Raw genomic sequence first — 16,218 nt, 5'->3', positions numbered from 1 at the left:
TCTCTCTCTGTCTCTCTCTCTGTCTCTCTCTCTGTCTCTCTGTCTCTGTCTGTCTCTCTCTCTCTCTGTCTCTGTCTCTGTCTCTCTCTCTCTCTCACACACACACACACACACACACACACACACTAATCACACTTGTACATCTCTTACCCATTTATCCAGTGTGTTATACCTGCTCATATACTCATATCTGTATGAGCTCCAAGGGGATGAGGATTCTGGCTTATCTAAACTTTGTGTTTCCCTTAGCAACTAACAGCACAGTTTTCTGTTCCAAACAGATACTTAATAAATATTTGAATAAAGAAATCAATGCCTCAATCAATCAACAAATAGTCATCAGGTGCCAACAATGTGGAAATACATCATAGGATCACAAATAACTTAAGACGAGTAATTCCAGAAGGAGAAACCCTATCTCACCTCCCAATCTCATCTCCAGGATAAAAATATCCACGTTTCCTTCAAGTAATCTTTCTATCATACATTTTCTCAAGGTCCATCACCCTCCTGGCTGCCTTCCTCTGGGCACTCTCCAGCTTAACAATGTTCTTCCTAAGATGTGATGCCCAGAACAGTACACAATACTCCAAATGTGCTCTGATCAGAAAAGAATATAGTGAGTCTATCTTTGCGATCATTCTAAACTTCTATTAATTCAGCTTAAGATCACATTAAATTGAATTAATCAAGCAAAAATCAAATAGGAGGCTAAGTCCTCAGTACTGCAGAAGACATTTTATGGGAAATTCCTCCTGGGGTCCTGTTCTCATCTGTATTCTCACTCCCTAGAAATAAGTTACATGCTTAAGAATGTCTCTCAACTCAGACCACAAGGACATCATATGTCATGCTCAAAAGTTATGGGAAAGGGGCGGCCAGGTGGCTCATCGAGTAAGAGCACTGGTCCCAGTGTTGGGATGACCTGGGGATCAAATCCAGGCTCAGATACTTAGCACCACACCCAGAAATAACTGGCCATGTAAACTTGAGCAAGTTACTTAACCCCAATTGCTATAAAAAAAAAAAGTTATGGGAAAATACAACTCAAAGCCATACACACAGGTTTTCATCAAATGACAGTTCAACTTTCCTCTCCTACTGTCCAAACAATGGAAGGCATTCTTTGAAACTTTTTTTTCTGTTTGCTGCCATTCCATATTTTTATTGTCTATCTTCCCTTGGATCCAAGAACCTAGAATCCTTTCTATCCAGTCTTGATGACTCTGATTTTCCTTTATCAGAATTCCATGGCGTCTGTGAGTGAATCTCCAATTCATTTCTCTCTTGTTATTAATTTCATTTCTCAACTAGGCTCACAAGTTAGGTATATTATGAACAACATATATATATATATATATGTATATATATGTATGTATGTATGTATGTATAACATTTTATTTCCCCCCAATTATATGTTTAAACAATTTTTATGTTTTTTTAAAGTTTTGAGTTCCAAATTCTATCCCTCCTTCCCGCTCTCCCCTACCCCCCAAGATGGTAATAAATCAGATACCAGTTATCCATGTGCAATCATGTAAAATATTTCCATATCAGTCATTTTGTATAAGAAGACTTGAAGTTAAAAAAAGAATGAAAGAAAGAAAGTGAAAAATAGCCTGCTGCAGTCTGTATTCAGACAATATCAGTTCTTTCTGTGAAGGCAGATGGTATGTTTCATCATGACTCCTTTCAGATTGTCTTGAATCATTGTATTGCTGAGAATAGCAAAATCATTCATAGTTCTTCATCATACAATATTGCTGTTACTGTGTACAGTGATCTCCTGGTTCTGCTCACTTCACTTTGCATCAATGCATGTAAGTACAGATTTTTCTGAAATCATCCTGTTTGTCATTTCTTACAACACAGTAGTATTCCATCACAATCATATACCACCACTTGTTTAGCCATTCCCCAACTGATGGGCATCCTTTTGATGTCCAATTCTTTGCCACCACAAAAAGAGCTGCTATAAATATTTTTATACAAATAGGTCCTAAAAAAGACTTATCTATATGGCATCATGATAGAAGGAATCAAGTTATTGAGTCTCATGGGGGAACCTGCCAATAAGGACCAAGTCTTGGGAAGATAGGAGTTTGGTGAGCCTGCTTCTGGAAGCTTATGATGACGTGGGATGGAGGGGACTGACTCCCCACTTCAGACAATGCACAGGTATTCTCTATTTCCAGTCTATTTGCTTCCTAGTAAAGAAAAAGGTTTTTGTTTTGTTATTGAACTGGAACCAAGAGTACATACAAATGTCCCCAGTGAAGAAACTTTCTTTCCCTTCTGCTGATCACAAGGAATGGGAAGGGGTGAAGAGTGAAGAGAGAATTAAGACTCTGTAACAAAGGGAACAAGATGAAAATAGGAGATGACCTATACCAGGCAATGGCTTGCCTAGAAGGCTGTGCACTCACTGGGTGGGAGCTGGGGAGAGGGGTGCTCTGGAGGGAGGTGAGATAGGCAGGAAATCCCCACTACTGAACCTTTGGAGACCTTTCTGAGAGTTGTCTTTTCAACTAGTGACCTCCAGGAAGGAAGGAGAGGGAACTACTACATTGAGGAAAAGGCACAGTGGTATGCTAGTAAATGTTTAATAACCAGTTCTCTTAAATAAAAAAGATACATGGCACATTTAAGTTTAATCTCCATAATTAACATTTTATCCATCACTTTCTTAAGTCTAGACAATCAACAAAACAATAAATCAAGCTCTGATTTATAACCTTTTCTGATTTCTGAGGTGTTAAATACACTGAAAATTTAACAATTGACTCTTAGGAACTGTTAGGATCTGGTTACTACACACCCCTGCTATTCTTCACTATGCAGTAAGTGGACCAGAAACAGCTAGAGAATATCTATAGGTGTGCTCCGAAGTGGAGTCAGGCCTCTGCAGTCCGTATCATCTCAAACTTCTAGCACCAGGAATATCACCAAATCCAAGCTTTCAGAACTTCATATAAGAAAATATATCCTTTTAGATGACAAAGACTGCCATTATGACCTGATTTCTGTAATTAATAGATCTCCTATATTAACACTGAACACTGAATGGTGAAAAATCAAAGTTAATGAAAAAACCTTTATTACTTAGTTTGAGTTAATAATATATGAATGTTGTGTGCATGTGTATCTATGCCTACATACATTCACATATGTATATGTACACATGCTTATGTAACCCATCTGCCAGCACCGCTATGTCCTGTGTTTATGCAGACTGGGTCTGACATTGGAGATTTCTCCCCCAAATCATTCCTCTTTGGCTCATGCACCACCCATCCAAGAGTTTAATGTGAGAAAATATCAGCATACAGCTCATGTCTAGGTCTCCACAGTTGTTGGTATAAGGGTCCCCTTAGATCTCATACAAGCATCAAATATAACAATAGTAACAGATTTATTTCGCCCTAGAGAAAATACAGAAAACTTAAAGGACTCACAGGAACTCATAAAGAAATGCAGGAAACACACAAAGGGCTCATTCAATACAATTCCCCTGCTCTGGTAGGTCCTACTTTTCCGCAGGACCACAAAATCTTCCAACTTAGCAGTATCGCATAATTTAAATTTGCCTTCCCCAAGAAAGGAAAGCCATGAGGTTGCTAGACAGGTAACCCCCTTCTCCAAAAAAACTCAGCAGAGAGTGAAGTTCAGGTCTCTTGTTCTCCCGTGTCGTAGTTCTGATCCTTTGGTGCTCCCTCAATCGGAGGTGTGGCATATGAGTAGGGGTACATGGGTGATCCTCTTCTCTTTCCAAGAGGTACATGGGTCAATAAATTTCCTCTTTATGATTAGAAAGACAGATCCTCAAGGTCTTAGACAAGATCATTCAAGAAGGTACCAGCAAAGCTGGCATTACAAGAAATCTACCTGCAAGATTCTGGGATCAGGTCACCTCTTTTCCCCATTACTCCTAGAAATAAGGGAGTTGAGGGTCCAGGAACAGCAACATACAGGAACTCCTCTCTTGGACACATGGTTAAGCCTACGTCTAACTCTGCTATGTCTTGACAAATCCTCTATTAACGGCCTCCTTCCAGAGGGAAAGAACTACATTGTATTTGCTCCACTCTCGGAATCTCTCCAGACGAAATTCAGGAGGAAAACAGTTGAAAATAGTTACTGAATTCCTGAGGAAGGCCCCTTTTATAGGACAGCACAAAGGGGTAGCTCCTTTGATAAGAGAAGCATACATGTGGCCATACTCCCAAGAGTCCATGCCAACCAAATTATCTCGATGGTAGATCCTGTCAGTGAAACCCATCCTTTAGGAAGTGCCAAGCAACAAGCCAAATTATTAATTCATCCTGAGGACAGCCCCAGTTACTGAGTCTTAATCAGATATCTTTAGTTTTCTCAACAAGGTGCCAATGGGCATGTCCATCTTCATTTTTATCATTTGCAAATTGCCATTGTATATACTGTTGCTTGTTATAAAAGCCTTCTATAACTTGACCCTTTCCTACCTTTCCAGTCTTCTTACACCTTACACTCCTCCACATATTCTTCAATCCAATGTCACCAGTCCCCTCAGACACTCTATCTCCCAACTCTGGACATTTGTACCAGCCGTGCCCCATGTCTGCAACTCTACCTCTTGGTTTCCCTGGATTTCTTCTTTAAGTCTTAGTCAATGTGCCAGTTTCTGAAATAAACCTTTCCCAGTCCTTAGTGCCTTCCCTCTGTTAATTATCTTCAATTTATTTTATATATTATTTATACATAATTGTTTGCATGTATCTATTATCCATTAGACTAAGATCCTTGAGAACAGGGACTGCCTTTTCCCTTTTTTTATCACCATTGTTTAGCACAGTATCTAGCATATAGGAGCTGTTTAATAAATGTTAGTTGAGTCACTGACTGACAAGGATGTCCCTGCCTTGTCTCATGATAGCTGAGGACTCTGACTTGTTGCAGATTTTCCTGTATAACTTGCCTGTCATCTCTTGAGGGCAGGGATTGTGCTTTATTTACCTCTGTATTTTCCCCTCCAGGTTCCCATCCCCCTCCCCAGCTTAGTGCCTGACTGCACAAAACCCTTTATTGATCAGAAAGGTATAGAACTGTTCAATGGAATTACTGTCCCCTTTCCAATTAGTTTGTCAGATTCAGAATCAATTATAGTCACCAAAGGGAGTTTTGAGGCTGACAAATTAAAAATCCTCCCCTTAAGAGCCTATGTGTAAGGCTGGAAAGGACTTCATAGACCATCTACATCTTTTCACTCTTCATTTTACAGATGAGAAAAGTAAGCTTCAAAGGTGAAGTAACTTCTCCATGCTTACACAGGATAAAACTGGGGTTTGAACTCAGGACTAAACACAATTGTCTTTCAGCTGTGCCACACTGCCTGAGATGGTTTTGGAACTTTCCTGAATAATTTATAAGCAAACATCCCATTTTAGGGGACATTTTTGTTTGTTTTTGTTTTTTGAGAAAGGAAGAATGGAAGGGACGATCAGTTACTCTAGGACTGGATTTAAGATTTCATTGATGTAAGGAAGTAAATGAATAAGTAGGCACCTTCTCGGCAGCTGCTAGTCTAGTAGCCTAGAGCACTGAGAGGGCGGGTAAGTGCTGCAGGGGACAGAGCAGCAGGCCTGGAGTCAGAAGGATTTGAATTCAACCCAGCCTCAGACACTTAATAGCTATGTGACCTTGGAGAAGTCACTTAATACTGTTTGCCTATGAGTGCAAGGTGGGACTTTTGTTATTTTTCTTTTTGGAGTTTAGTTTCCCAGACTCATGCTAAATTCTAAACATCTGAAGGATCAATCACTTTTGAACCCCGATTGTACAGCTGGGGTAGGTTTTTGTGCCTTTTGGCTCTGAGACAATCAGGTACTGAGCCATGTGGGCTTTGATGCCTTCTGGCTCTGAACCCATTAGCCCAAGTGTATATGTATTCTGAGGTGAGATATTGCCTTTGGGCTCGCTCCTCGAAGGACAGTTAGCTGTTATTTGGGGCGGCTGGCAGCGAATGTGAATCACTCATCAAGGCTTGGAGAGGAGACCCCTGATAGAGAGAGGAGCCTTCTGATACCAACCCTCGGTGAGAACACTGGAACACTGGACTAGAATAAAATACTAAAGTATGGGCTTTAGTGAGACAGGGATAGTTATCTGTTATTTTCCGGTTATTGTGTTATTTTGCTGTGCCCAGAGCCCAGGCCAGAGCAGACCCTCCCCATGTGAAGCTGGGGGAGGACAAGCTGCCCCAAAGCTGGGATGGTGCGGGACAGAGACAGAAGATGAGGGCAGGAGTCTCTGGAGTCTGCTGTGCCTGGACCTAGGCAGCAGCAAGGGGGGCCTGGAAGGGAGCAGGCTCTTTCCCCGTGAGGTAAGACACGGAGCAGAAGCAGAGAGCTGCCTGTGTGTGAACCCAGGCAGGAGCAGGGGGCAGTCAGCCCACAAGCCCATAGGAGAAGGAGCCACATAACTCTGCCCCAAGTCAAGATGGAAACTTTGCAGGCGGGAGCAGTGAGCGTGCTTTCCTGCCACGTATCCCTGAGAAGGTTTGGACCCAGGGTGGAGTTGTCTATGGTGGGATGGCGGGCGGAAGCGCTATAACCCCAGGAACCCACCCTGTTGGCTTTGTCGCCCAGCCACCCATCAGGACTTGGAAGGGAAGGATGAAGGGGGAAAGGGATGGCCTAGAACAGTGTTAGGACTTGGACCCTTCGGCTCATTAGAGCATGCGTGCACCTGAGAGTGCCAGGGGGGAGCCTGCAACGGCAGCGTGGGGAGAAGGACACACCCCTAAGAGGACTTAGACACTGTTTAGATTGAGGGAGTTGTAACCTACTGTGAGCTAGGGGTGGAGTGTGTTGTGTTCTCTGCTACCCCTGGGGATGTGCCGTGTTAAGGGAAGACTCCGACTTGAGACCCCCTGATTGCATATACAAGTATTTTGGAACAGTACCTGAGTGAGGAGGAGTTGATTGCTCACTCCCCAAAGAATGTATAAGATGGGGGTATGCTAGGTTATGTACTTTTGTGGCTGTTCAAGGTCACGTGGCCACCCTGGTAAGACTGTGTTAGGTTGTCATGAATTGGGAATGCTTTAGTTTCTTGGCTCAAGGTTTAGTTCTGAATAGAGTGCTTACATTGTGCGATCCGACCCTTAAAACATATTCGCAGCAGCAGTCCTCAAGTGTGCTGCTTTGATTGGCATTACATTGCCTCAGTTTCCCCATCTGTGAAATGAGATGGAGAAGGAAATGGCAAACCATTCCAGTATCTTTGCCAAGAAAACCCTAAATGGGGTCAGTTAAAGTCTGAAACCACTGAACAACAGAAAGAACACTGAGAGGTTAGTTCACTTGCCCTGGGTCAAACAGCTAGTATGTGTCTATTTATATGACTTTGCTGAATATGTAAACTCTCAGAAGTGGGTTATGGTTTTTTACTTGGCTCTGTCAAGAAGCAGTTGCTGTTCCTATCTATGGTCATAATCAGAGAAGACTGAGATTAGAAAATCTATCTAGTTCTCAGCATTCTACATCACAGAGGTTTCAGACTCTGTTGAGTTGCTGTATATAATGAAAAGGGAAAAGCGCCAACCCTACCCACCTATAACCATATGCTGCCCGACACCACCCAAAGTTCCCTGATTTTCTCTGTGCTGCCCCAGGACATGGGAACCTTCCTTAGGGAAAAAAAAAAAGATTCAATGTTCCAGACAAACTGGACAATTCTGTTTCATGTTCTTTCCTGCCCTGTCTTGTTTCATTGCTTTTGCTTATTTGTTCCTGAGCTTTGGTTGATACTATCCCTCATGCTTGGAATGGATTTCTACTCCAGTTATCTCCATCGATTAAACCCTTCCCTTTCTTTTAAGGTACAGCTTGGGTAATTTCCTCTATTTATCCTCTCCTGACACTGCCCCTCCTCAAATGAAGGTAATTTCTTCTTCAGATTTCTCATAGCACTTTGTCTATGGCTCCTGAGTACCTTTATGGGGAAAAAAAATAAAAACATCAACCCCAAATGTAAAGCCCTTCACATTCTGAATCATTTCCCTTCTCACACTTTACACTCCAGTCAGACTAACCTATTTACCATTCCTCTCATTCAGTATTTTATTTTACCTCTTAGAATATCTAGCATCATATCATAGCTTGGGTGCTTGTGTCTCCCACCTGGAAGCCCTTCCTGCCTCCCCGTATCTGTCCCTACCAATTGTGTACTCTTTCCTCCTTAAGTTGTCCTGCACTTATTAACTGCTCATGGGTATGCCCTGCTATCATGTAAGCTCTTTGAGGGCAGGAATTGCTTTATTTTTGTCTTTCAGTCCCAAGCCCTGGCACAGGGCCTTGCACATAACAGTTGGAAGATCTTGTTGAATTGAATTGCCTTGATGTCTTTTCCACCATAACCATTTGAGCACAGCTCTTTCCTCCTCCTGTTACAATAATCTCCTTCACAGAAGAGTCTAATGCTGGATCTATCTGTGTATCCACGGCCTTAACCACAGGCTCTCACACACAACAGGTATTTAATAAATGTTTCTTAAATTGTTGAAATGATCACATATCACTATGATCATCTTTCTAGATGGCAACAGCTTGAATCCTATATTCATTTCAATCTGAACTAGGTACATGTTTATATGACCATATATAGAGATGATATGTAGGTCTAGGTATAGATAATGAACTAGACATATATGTACATATACACATATCTACATATAAATGGCATAGATGCAGATATTCTGAGCTGTGATTCTTGAGGGATACTTTCCTTTTCCTTTCTATCTTCCCACACGTAAACTTTTTTTCCTAAGCAAAATAATTATCTCTAACCTGATTAGCTGCCCCAGGTATCTTCTTTTCATGTAGCAAGACTGCATAATGACTCCTGTACAGCGAATATCCCTAATTGCTCTACAAATTAATTAGAAAGTCCAGGTGGGACTCAGGAGGTTACTTGCCAGCAAGATTTTCAAGGTGTGCTTCTTTCTTGGACCAAGATAGGACACCAATTACAGTTAAGGAACCATGCACTAGCTATCAAAAGAGGTAGCATAGCAGTGGAGAAAGCGAGTTTAGACCCAGTTCTGTCATTAATAAGCTGTTTGAAGATAGGGAAGTTACCTCTCTTATCTGAGTCTCAGTTTTTTTTCCTCCATAAAACAGAAATAATGCTTGCCCCACAAGTGTAACAGGGATACTATAGGGATCAAAGGAAATAATGGTTGTGAAAGTGCTTTGAGAAGGATATGAACAGGTGATTTTCAGATGAAGAAATTAAAGCTATCTATAGTCACATTTTTTTAAAATGCTCTAAGTCACTATTGATTAGAGAAATGCAAATCAAAACAACCCTGAGTTACCACATCATACCTATCAGATTGACTAACATGACAAAATAGGAAAATGATAAATGATGGAGAAGATGTGGGAAAATTGGAACACTAATGCATTGCTGGTGGACTTGTGAACTTTACATTCTGTAAAGCAATTTGGAACTATACCCAAAGGGCTATCAAACTGTGCATACCCTTTGACTCAGCAATACCACTTCTAGGTCTATATTCCAAAGAGATCATGAAAATGGGAAAAGGACCCACAAATACAAAAATATTTATAGCAGCTCTTTTTGTAGTGGGCGAGAATTGGAAATTGAGGGAATGCCCATCAGTTGGGGAATGACTGAACAAGCTATGGTATATGAATGTAATGGAATACTATTATGCTGTAAGAAATGATGAGCAGGTGGACTTCAGAAATACCTGGAAAGACTTACATGAACTGATGATGGGAGAAGTGAGCAGAACCAGGAGAACATTGTATACAGTAACAGCCATATCATATGATGACTAACTGTGATAGACTTATCTCTTCTTCACAATGCAAGGATCTAAGACAATTCCAAAAGACTCATGATGGAAAATGCTGTCCACATCCAGAAAATGGATGGAATCTGAATGGAGATTGAAGCATATTATTTGCTCTCTCTCTCTTTTTTTTGTTTGTTTTTTCTCTCGGTTTCTCCCACTGGTTCTAATTCTTGTGTACAACATGACTAAAAGAAAATAGGTTTAAAATGAACATACGCGATGAGCCTATTTCACAATTTACACACCATCTTGAGGTGGAGGGAGGAGAAATGGGGAGAAAATGTGGAACTCAAAATCTTATGGAAGTGAATGTTGAAAACTAAAAATAATTTTTAAAAATAAGGTGCTTTGAGAACTGTAGCTTCTTAGACAAGTGAAGGGTATGTTATTTTCAGGTAGGGAAGCCTTACAGTAGGATGCAAGTCTTATGAATTAACATAGGTTCTGTCATATAGTCACCACATGTTAAAAATACTCTTATTCGAACTGAGTTTGAATCCAGATTGAAGCAAACAACCTGCTCTCTGTCTTTTTCTTGTTTGGTTTTGTTTCCTCTTTCCCATTGTTCATTCCATCTGATACAATCCTTCTTTATAACCTGACTAATGTCTAATGTGAAAGTATTTGCAGATCCTATACTTGATTATATGCCACCATGGGACAGGGAGAGAAAATTTGAAACTCAAGGAATTGTGGGACTGAATCTTGTAAACTAAAAGTAAACAAAAAAATTAATAAAGACCAGAAAAATTTAAAAGAAAAAAAATTAAAATGCTCTAGTTCAAAGGATATACTTGGGTTGGATTGGCTATGGCTATAAGTCAATTGATAGTTAAAGTCCAACGTAATTCTGGTTGCACTGCAAATATTCTGGGTCAAACTGGCAAGACTGGTTTTAGTATGGTTAATGCTGATGATCAAATAAGTATTTTGCAATAGGGAGGGAGCATGGCATAATGGAAAAAGCAATAATTTGAAGACAGAAGCCCTTGGAATGAGTTTCTGCTCTTTGATTCAGTACCCTGGAGGAGGTCACCTATTCAGTACTGGTGTCATCCATGGTCAGGGCAGAGATGACCTGGCTGCTGATTCAAACACGCCTCATTCTTCTATCCCCAATTGCCCTGTAGTCCCTGTTTCATAAGAATCCCTGTGATTTGGAATGGAACCATAGAGTAGCAGCTTCGTGGGCTAGTTCTTTCCTCCTTCTTGCCCATCCAAGTGAAACCCATCCATCCTATATTTCTATCCCACTATACACTGTCTTTCCACTGTGCCAGCTGGAATTCCACCCTATTGTTAACAAACTATCCTTCATATTGATACTCTGTCCTTCCAGACATTAATTTTTTTATATTTTGTATTTCATTTTCTGTGAAAATATTGTTTTCATAGAATGTAAACTCTTTGAGGGCAGAGACTGATTTTTTTTTCCTTTGTATCCCTACTGCCTAGCACAGTGCCTGGGACATCCTGCTACTGCTCAATCATTTTTCAATTTATCCAAGTCTTTGTGACCCTCATTTGGGGTTTTTCGCAAAGATACTGGTTTGCCCTTTCCTTCTCCAGCTCATTTTACAGAGGAGGAAACTGAGGCAAACAGGGTTAAGTGACTTACCTAGGGTCACGCAACTAGTAAATGTCTGAGGCCAGATCTGAACTCAGAAAGATGAGTCTTCCTTACTCTAGGCCCAGCACTCTATTCACTGTGCCTAGTAAGTGGTTAATAAATGTTCACTGAATTTAATTGAATTGTGTAATTTCCTTTCTCCAGCTTTTGGGTTCTTCTTCTACAAAACAAAGGGACTGAATTAAGTGATCCTTGGTCCCTTCTAGCACTAATGTTTTATGAATCTGAACAAATAAGCAAACAAATGGTTTGATTCAGAAGGCAAATTCTTGGTTTTGTACAATTTTGTTTGTACAATTAAGAACTGATTTCATTTTCCTGGGTATTGTTAGCTGCATGTTATTTCTTTGCTTTATCTCTAAGCTTCTTTCCTTCCAAGAAGACAGAATCAAATTATAGATCTTGATACTTTGGGTTTTTTTTTTTTAACAGTCCAGATGTAGTTTTAGCCCTAGCTTCATACCCCCCTAAAGGAGAGAAAAATTAGATCTGAGTAAGAATCAGCTACATCTCATTCCAGTGGTTTTGACTATACTCTGATTCTGTGTAGAAGTGAATAGGTCCTGACCTTCTTTTGGGTTGGGGGGGGGGGGGATTGTCAACCTACCTCATCAATCATTTAGGAAGAGGGAGAAAGGGCAGGTAAAAATGAGAACAGGCAAAAAAAAAAAAGGATAGGGGAAAAGTGAAATAAATTGGAAAAGAACACTGCAAGTGCCTGATAGGATACATGACTGAGAATGTCATAATTATATAGCTTAATGTGTCTCTTTCTTCACTCCACATGTAGAACTTGGGTTTTTTTTTTGTTGTTGTAGTGGGTGGGATTCTCATGAGAGCCCTGTGGTCTCACAGTCCGGTGGTTTTCCTTCAGGGCATTGTTGACGGATAGACACATATGGATGGGAGTAGTCCTAAAGTAAGCCATATGCAGTATTTCTGGAACAGATTCCTACATCTATCTTTGGGATTGGGCTCTTCTATATTTCCCCCAATACTCCATGGCCAAGAGGAGAGTGTAGGCTGGAGCATGGGAAGGGAGGAAAAGAGAGCGAGAGGGAGGAGGACAGAGACTCAGAGAGACAGAGTCAGGGGAGAGGCAAAATGGAGGAAACACTTTCGTCCAGCAATTAACAAATATTGACAGACCTAATAATAGCTTATCCTCAACTAATCCTATCATTTACTCCCAAAGTACTAGGGCTAATCATCTCATGCTTTAAATTTCTAGCAAGCTTGCATCAGCTTTATAATTCCAGCTGTGGGTGGGGTAATGAGCAAATATTACAGGGACTTTTTTTTTATTTTAATGGTAGTTACACAGCTGTGGGTGCTCTGTCTATCTGTATTAGCACTGGTCTAGTTGTTAATGTCCAAACCCAATCCTTACAAACAATGAGTCCATCTATTATCTTGAAGGAATTACTCTAGCTCACAAGCTTAAAAAAAAAATCCAACTGGAGTCTGTAACTTGCTGGAATGTTGCCCACTTTGAAGTAGAAAAATTCAACAAAACTCACCCATGGGGATCACTGTGGAAACTCCTTAGGTCTGCAGAAATTCTGCTTGACTTGTCAAATCCACAGCAGGCCAGTCTACATTTGCCAATAGTAGTTCCCCTCTGCCTCTGTCATCCCTACTTCCTGTTGCAGCACAACTCTTGAGCACAATAGAAACACACACACACACACACACACACACACACACACACATAATCACAGCCTATATCAACTACTACTACAGATTCTCAAGTACCACCCAAAGGCTTCATTTTCATTTCCTCCATAGCTATTTGCAAAATGAGCTTAACACTGGGAAAGTTTTCTGTGATCTGTGAATAAAAATAGCCTCTGCAATGAATTGTTTTTTATTATCTACAACAGGTTTTTATACGGTTATAGAATTATTTTAAAGAACAGGACTTTCTCAACTTCAAGCTGCCTGGTATGACTGAAATTGCAATTTCCCAATTAGGATCTGATCTAATATTTCCCTTCTACTTAATTCAGGACCTGGCTCACTGGCTATGTTCCGTCAAAGAAACATGTATTAATGAAGAAATGTGATGAGCTACCTCTCCAAACATATGATGCAGTAGGAAAAGAGCTGTATCTGGAGTCAGGAGGTCCTGAGTTCAAATGTGACCTCAGACACTTACCAGCTACATGACCCTGGATAGGGCACTTAACCTCTATCTGCTTCTACTTCCCTATGTGTAAAATGTACCTACCTCCTAAGCTTCCTGGGAAGATAAAATGAGACAATACTTTAAAGTGCTTTGTAAATCTTAAAGTGTTATATACATTGTAGGCAAAACATTGTAAGGGGAAAGAGCCCTAGACTTGAAATCAGGAGAGACCTGGGTTTAAATCCTTTTTCTAATACTTACTGACTACATAACCATGGGGAAGTAATTTAACCTTTTAGCTTCAGTTTCCTCACTTGAAAAAAAAAGGGAATAATATCTGTAGCACCTATCTCACCAGATTGTTGTTGAGGATCAAATGAAATAATATATGTGAGACACTTATAAATTGTAAAGCACTATATAAGCAACAGAAAGTCTTCATCCCAAATTTATTTATACACAATGCAATACCAATCAAAACAACATAAACATTTTTCAATATCAAAGTGCTAGGTGGAAAAATGGATTGTTAGTGTTGGAGTCAGGAAAACTTGAGTTCAAACTTACTAGAGGTATGACCCTGAGTAAGTCAGTTAACCTCTCTGGGCCTCAGTTTCTCCATCTATAAAACAAGGAGGATTAGATTTGACCTAGAGTCTCTTCTAAATCTACAAGCTATGATCTTTTTTTTCCCTTAGAGAGGAGAGAATGGGTGGAAGGCCTGGGTTCTAGCTTTGTGATTGCCTTTGTATGGGGAAATTAGGGTACTGTAACACCTTCCATTGATACAGATCAGCTTATAAAGTTGCCAAAGCCACTGAGAGTTTAAGTGATTTGCCAGTGATCAATATGTGCCACTGGCAGGACTTGAACTCAGGTCTTCCTGACCCTTCCACTATGACATGCTGCCTCTCAAGGTATTAGAGAAATTGGTAGCAAAATGCATACACACACATACTCACACACACACTCACACACACCACACATACACACCACACACACACACTCACTCACACACACACACACAACACACACACACTCCCGAAAAGGACTTTTGACAACGATCTTAAAATTAAAAATGAAAGAAAGAATGAATACTAAGGGAGGGAAGTTCTGAATTATAGAATTATATCCCTTAGTAATTATTTCACTTAAAAGTCATTCTTTAGTATCATCATCAAAATTAAAAGTCAGTAAATATTTAAGTGCCTACTATGTGCCAGTCACTGTGTAAAGTGACAGGGATAGAAAAAAAGAAATGAAAGACAGTCCCTGTTCTCAAGGATCTCGCAATCTCATCGGGGACACAACATGCAAACAGTTATGTATAAACAAGCTATATACAGGATAAGTTAGAAATAATCCACAGAAAGAAGTCACTAGCATTAAGAGGGAATCAGGAAACGCTTCTTGTAGAAGCTGGGATTTTAGCAGGAATTTAAAGAAGCCAGGTGGCAGAGACGATATTTAAGAAAATCAATGTTATTTAATTATATATAAATACATCAAATCCATATATATATGGGAGGAGGAGGACAGAGAAAAAGAGCCATAGAGACAGAAACACCCAGAGGGAGAGAGGGAGAGAGAGAGAGACAGAGACAAAGACAGAGAGACAGAGAAAGGAGAAAGAAGCACTCTCAGGGTTTAGTGCAGGGGTAGGGAACCTCCAGCCTCAAGGCCACATGTGGCCTTTTAGGTCCTTGGGTATGGCCTTTTGACTGAGTCTAAATTTTACAGAATAAATCCTTTTCTTAGGGGACTTTGTTCTGTGAAGTTTGGATTCAATCAAAAGGCCACACTTGAGGACCTAGGAGTCCACATGTGGCCTTGAGGCCACAGGTTCCCCACCCCACAGTATAGATTTGGTCTTAGAGTCAGGTACAAGCTATGTGACCCTGTACAAGCACTGACCATTGACCTCAGGCAACTCTATAAATGGCAGAGTAGATGTCCATTTCTACTAGAAGAAGTTTATTCTTCTTGGAAATTTCTTCCACCAATAAAATCACAGGTGCAGTTTCATTTCTGTTTTTAAGGAGTGTGTGTGTGTGTGTGTGCACGCTTATGTGAGTGTGTGTATTTTAAACAGTTTGTGTGAGGTTGTGGGTTTTTTAGGTGGGTTACCACTGAGTCCAGCACTATGCCAACCATTATACTATGTAACTATATGGGGTTTGAAACAAGTAGAAGGCATGACCCCTCCCTCACCTGGAGCAGCTAAAAATCCCATTGTGAAAAATAAGATTATCACATAAGAAAAAAACTAAAGAAAAATGAATGCCAGTTTGTAAGTAAGTGCCCAGTGGTGTCGCAGACTCCAAAGGAACACTGGGGATTTAGAGGAGACCCCTGCACATTAGAAGTAATCTGAAAAGTTTTGATGAAGGAGGTAGGCTTCCAGCTGGGCTGTCCTGAATCATTTCATCCTCACACTCTCTCTGGCTCTGGGTCTACTCCTGCCTGCCAGCTACTCTCTGATCCTCCAAAGAGACTCCCGGGTACTCATAAAGCCGTCAGTTCAGATTATCAGTCAGAGCTGTTCATCATTGTGCCCCAATGCTGTAATTATTTGGGGAGGTGCTAGGAGCAGCATAT

General features: G+C 40.5%; 1 long non-coding RNA gene across 1 annotated transcript in view; it reads right to left on the bottom strand.

The window, feature by feature from the left end:
* LOC138160174 (uncharacterized) overlaps window positions 1-13,195 on the bottom strand; it is a 31,628-nt gene extending 18,433 nt beyond the window's left edge. Inside the window, exon 1 of the long non-coding RNA XR_011168101.1 lies at window positions 13,013-13,195. This is a non-coding gene — a long non-coding RNA (uncharacterized lncRNA). The remainder of the gene's footprint in view (window positions 1-13,012) is intronic.
* Between the last annotated feature and the right edge of the window lie 3,023 nt (window positions 13,196-16,218).

Source organism: Petaurus breviceps, unplaced genomic scaffold (genome assembly GCF_028583685.1).
Source record: "Petaurus breviceps papuanus isolate PSGF00001 unplaced genomic scaffold, PetGlider_PUasm1.0 118, whole genome shotgun sequence".
NCBI lineage: Eukaryota > Metazoa > Chordata > Mammalia > Diprotodontia > Petauridae > Petaurus > Petaurus breviceps.
Note: the sequence above shows the minus strand (reverse complement) of the source record. Positions and strands in the feature narration are given on the sequence as shown.